Below are 5,585 nucleotides of genomic sequence, written 5' to 3'. Positions count from 1 at the left end.
GATTGACACAATTGCTGCCTTTGCTGTTGCCCCAGTTGTGTAATCTGTCAAGGACTGGTCTCTTGCAGATTGAGGCACCTAGTTGCAATTGTGTGGTAAAAATCACTCTTACAACCATTTTTGCTATAAACTTGAGATCTTTCTGAGATACTATCTCACAGACTTCTTATGAATGAGGAACTCTGAAATTGTCACATTCCAATTTGTACGTCCTTAAAACTATGCTGGTTATTCAAATGGGCAGATTGTTTTTTAAATTCCTTTCTGTCTCGAGTTGTAGTTATATTGATACAGAGGCATAATTGTTGAATGATATATATTGGTTTGATTGAAATATGTTCGTAGAGGTGGTGATAGGCTTTCTCTGTCTGTCTGAGAGCAAGGACCGGTTAACGTCTTTTTCCAAGAGCAGTTTGTTGTGAAAGGTATCAGGCAAAGGAGTATGTATTGTGATGTGGTTCTCTGACTGATTCTGTCCACTTGCCAAGAGTTCCAAGGCTCTATGATAGCACAAAAACGGTAAGATTGAAGTGGTGGGTGCCGGAGGTTTAAAATGGTCAGTGTAATTAAAGACAGAAAAGTGAAACGAATGACTGCAGAAATACTGTATGTGGCCATGAACTGAGATGAAAGGATGATTTTGGAACTCTGTCTTGCAGATTACCCTCAATGCCGCAATGGATAGGGCACTACTCTCACAGACCAGGGTGTGTAAGTTTAAGTCTATCTGAGGTGCGCACCCTGAACTAATACATTTTTGCTGAAACCTAGTCATATTGTTTACTCTTCCTCGTAGCAGCTTGCCAGGGTGATAGTATATTGCAACAGAACCATTCCACTTCTTCACTGAAAAGTGTCATGCTGGTTACCCAAATGTGCATCGTGTCATTTTATACAGCTTTCTTTATTGAAATTAAACTTGGACTCACTTGAAATATTCTCTTTCAAAATGAATGTTTTGAGCTGCTGTGAATTTTATTTCTAGAGGTGGTGACAGGCTTTCAGGTACGTGCTTAGGTCAAGGCCCTGTTCATGTCACTTGTATAAGCTAATTCAGGGAGCAAATTAGCAAGTCAAGAAATGGGAAGTCTGAACTACTGTCAAAGCAGTTTCATTCTCTTTTCAAATAATCCAAAAATACCATTGCAGCATAAAACAGAGTATTCAATAAAAGAAGATAGGAGGATTAACGGCAAAAAAGCACAGCATAAGATATGAAACTTTGGAAATTATCTAGATATTGTTTGAAAAAACTCCTTTGATGGAAAGAAGATGAAGAACGGTATGGGATCCTGTCCTGCGCACCTCTTATTGATATGTTCCACATCCATTCATACCACCTAACCCTAAACACCCAAAACATATTGCAGTCAGTGACCATGTAGCCTAATGGATAAGGCGTCTGACTTCGGATCAGAAGATTGAGGGGTTGAGTCTTTTTCTCACAGCACCCAACTTATCTTTACATACAAACTGGAAAAACACTCTTACAATACTCCTTTCACTCTCACTCATTAAGAAAGCCCAATGCAAACTGCACAATCAGTCACGTTATGCCTTCAGCATTGCTACTTTTCTGTCTTTCTGCCATACCAAAGTACCTCTTCATAAATTGCCCAGATATGCAATACGTATACAACAATATGACATGGCACAATCATTCTGAACAGAACTGTGGGTAGATTCAGTGCAGGGAGTGTGTGCATGCAGAAAGCCGAAACTATGCATGGGTAGAAGCTCTATGATTTTCTCCAGGAATGATGCAAATTGTCCCTCAGAAAAAGTATAGTACTAGAGAAGAATCATAAAGGATTGACACAATTGCTGCCTTTGCTGTTGCCCCAGTTGTGTAATCTGTCAAGGACTGGTCTCTTGCAGATTGAGGCACCTAGTTGCAATTGTGTGGTAAAAATCACTCTTACAACCATTTTTGCTATAAACTTGAGATCTTTCTGAGATACTATCTCACAGACTTCTTATGAATGAGGAACTCTGAAATTGTCACATTCCAATTTGTACGTCCTTAAAACTATGCTGGTTATTCAAATGGGCAGATTGTTTTTTAAATTCCTTTCTGTCTCGAGTTGTAGTTATATTGATACAGAGGCATAATTGTTGAATGATATATATTGGTTTGATTGAAATATGTTCGTAGAGGTGGTGATAGGCTTTCTGTGTCTGTCTGAGAGCAAGGACCGGTTAACGTCTTTTTCCAAGAGCAATTTGTTGTGAAAGGTATCAGGCAAAGGAGTATGTATTGTGATGTGGTTCTCTGACTGCTTCTCTCCACATGCCAAAAGTTCCAAGGCCCTATGATAGCACAAAAACGGTAAGATTAAAGTGGTGGGTGCCGGAGGTTTAAAATGGTCAGTTTAATTAAAGACAGAAAAGTGAAACGAATGACTGCAGAAATACTGTATGTGGCCATGAACTGAGATGAAAGGATGATTTTGGAACTCTGTCTTGCAGATTACCCTCAATGCCGCAATGGATAGGGCACTACTCTCACAGACAAGGGGGTGTAAGTTTAAGTCTATCTGAGGTGCACACCCTGAACTAATACATTTTTGCTGAAACCTAATCATATTGTTTACTCTTCCTCGTAGCAGCTTGCCAGGGTGATAGTATATTGCAACAGAACCATTCCACTTCTTCACTGAAAATAGTCATGCTGGTTACCCAAATGTGCAGTGTGTCATTTTATACAGCTTTCTTTATTGAAATTAAACTTGGACTCACTTGAAATATTCTCTTTCAAAATGAATGTTTTGAGCTGCTGTGAATTTTATTTCTAGAGGTGGTGACAGGCTTTCAGGTACGTGCTTAGGTCAAGGCCCTGTTCATGTCACTTGTATAAGCTAATTCAGGGAGCAAATTAGCAAGTCAAGAAATGGGAAGTCTGAACTACTGTCAAAGCAGTTTCATTCTCTTTTCAAATAATCCAAAAATACCATTGCAGCATAAAACAGAGTATTCAATAAAAGAAGAAAGGAGGATTAACAGCAAAAAAGCACATCATAAGATATGAAACTATGGAAATTATCTAGATATTGTTTGAAAAACCTCCTTTGATGGACAGAAGATGAAGAACGGTATGGGATCCTGTCCTGCGCACCTGTAATTGATATGTTCCACATCCATTCATACCACCTAACCCTAAACACCCAAACATATTGCAGTCAGTGACCATGTGGCCTAATGGATAAGGCGTCTGACTTCGGATCAGAAGATTGAGGTTTTGAGTCCCTTCATGGTTGAGTCTTTTTCTCACAGCACCCAACTTATCTTTACATACAAACTGGAAACACACTCTTACAATACTCCTTTCACTCTCACTCATTAAGAAAGCCCAATGCAAACTGCACAATCAGTCATGTTATGCCTTCAGCATTGCTACATTTCTGTCTTTCTGCCATACCAAAGTATCTCTTCATAAATGCCACGGATATGCAATACGTATACAACAATATGACATGGCACAATCATTCTGAACAGAACTGTGGTTAGATGCAGTGCAGGCAGTGTGTGCGTGCAGAAAGCAGAAACTATGCATGGGTAGAAGCTCTATGATTTTCTCCAGGAATAATGCAAATTGTCCCTCAGAAAAAGTATAGTACTAGAGAAGAATCATAAAGGATTGACACAATTGCTGCCTTTGCTGTTGCCTCAGTTGTGTAATCTGTCAAGGACTGGTCTCTTGCAGATTGAGGCACCTAGTTGCAATTGTGTGGTAAAGATCACCCTTACAACCATTTTTGCTATAAACTTGAGATCTTTCTGATATACTATCTCACAGACTTCTTATGAATGAGGAACTCTGAAATTGTCACATTCCAATTTGTACGTCCTTAAAACTCTGCTGGTTATTTAAATGGGCAGATTGTTTTTTAAATTCCTTTCTGTCTCGAGTTGTAGTTATATTGATACAGAGGCATAATTGTTGAATGATATATATTGGTTTGATTGAAATATGTTCGTAGAGGTGGTGATAGGCTTTCTGTGTCTGTCTGAGAGCAAGGACCGGTTAACGTCTTTTTCCAAGAGCAGTTTGTTGTGAAAGGTATCAGGCAAAGGAGTATGTATTGTGATGTGGTTCTCTGACTGCTTCTATCCACTTGCCAAAAGTTCCAAGGCCCTATGATAGCACAAAAACGGTAAGATTGAAGTGGTGGGTGCCGGAGGTTTAAAATGGTCAGTTTAATTAAAGACAGAAAAGTGAAACGAATGACTGCAGAAATACTGTATGTGGCCATGAACTGACATGAAATGATGATTTTGGAACTCTGTCTTGCAGATTACCCTCAATGCCGCAATGGATACGGCACTACTCTCACAGACCAGGGTGTGATAGTTTAAGTCTATCTGAGGTGCACACCCTGAACTAATACATTTTTGCTGAAACCTAATCATATTGTTTACTCTTCCTCGTAGCAGCTTGCCAGGGTGATAGTATATTGCAACAGAACCATTCCACTTCTTCACTGAAAAGGGTCATGCTGGTTACCCAAATGTGCAGCGTGTCATTTTATACAGCTTTCTTTATTGAAATTAAACTTGGACTCACTTGAAATATTCTCTTTCAAAATGAATGTTTTGAGCTGCTGTGAATTTTATTTCTAGAGGTGGTGACAGGCTTTCAGGTACGTGCTTAGGTCAAGGCCCTGTTCATGTCACTTGTATAAGCTAATTCAGGGAGCAAATTAGCAAGTCAAGAAATGGGAAGTCTGAACTACTGTCAAAGCAGTTTCATTCTCTTTTCAAATAATCCAAAAATACCATTGCAGCATAAAACAGAGTATTCAATAAAAGAAGAAAGGAGGATTAACGGCAAAAAAGCACATCATAAGATATGAAACTTTGGAAATTATCTAGATATTGTTTGAAAAAACTCCTTTGATGGAAAGAAGATGAAGAACGGTATGGGATCCTGTCGTGCGCACCTGTAATTGATATGTTCCACATCCAATCATACACCTAACCCTAAACACCCAAACATATTGCAGTCAGTGACCATGTGGCCTAATGGATAAGGCATCTGACTTCGGATCAGAAGATTGAGGGTTCGAGTCCCTTCGTGGTTGAGTCTTTTTCTCACAGCACCCAACTTATCTTTACATACAAACTGGAGGCACACTCTTACAATACTCCTTTCACTCTCACTCATTAAGAAAGCCCAATACAAACTGCACAATCAGTCACGTTATACCTTCAGCATTGCTACTTTTCTGTCTTTCTGCCATACCAAAGTACCTCTTCATAAATGCCACGGATATGCAATACGTATGCAACAATATGACACGGCACAATCATTCTTAACAGAACTGTGGGTAGATGCAGTGCAGGGAGTGTGTGCGTGCAGAAAGCAGAAACTATGCATGCATAGAAACTCTATGATTTTCTCCAGGAATAATGCAAATTGTCCCTCAGAAAAAATATAGTACTGGAGAAAAATCAGAAAGGATTGACACAATTGCTGCCTTTGCTGTTGCCCCAATTGTGTAATCTGTCTAGGACTGGTCTCTTGCAGATTGAGGCACCTAGTTGCAATTGTGTGGTAAAAATCACCCTTACAACCATTTTTGCTA

The 5,585-nt window shown here is 39.3% G+C and overlaps 1 non-coding gene across 1 annotated transcript; it reads left to right on the top strand.

The window, feature by feature from the left end:
• The first annotated feature begins 5,008 nt into the window (after positions 1 to 5,008).
• On the top strand, positions 5,009 to 5,081 carry TRNAR-UCG (transfer RNA arginine (anticodon UCG)). Its single transcript has one exon. It is a non-coding gene; the product is annotated as a tRNA-Arg (tRNA).
• The last annotated feature ends 504 nt before the right edge of the window (positions 5,082 to 5,585 follow it).

Source organism: Pleurodeles waltl, chromosome 4_1 (assembly GCF_031143425.1).
Source record: "Pleurodeles waltl isolate 20211129_DDA chromosome 4_1, aPleWal1.hap1.20221129, whole genome shotgun sequence".
Taxonomy (NCBI): Eukaryota; Metazoa; Chordata; class Amphibia; order Caudata; family Salamandridae; genus Pleurodeles; species Pleurodeles waltl.
This window is presented reverse-complemented; position numbering and strand designations above follow the sequence as displayed.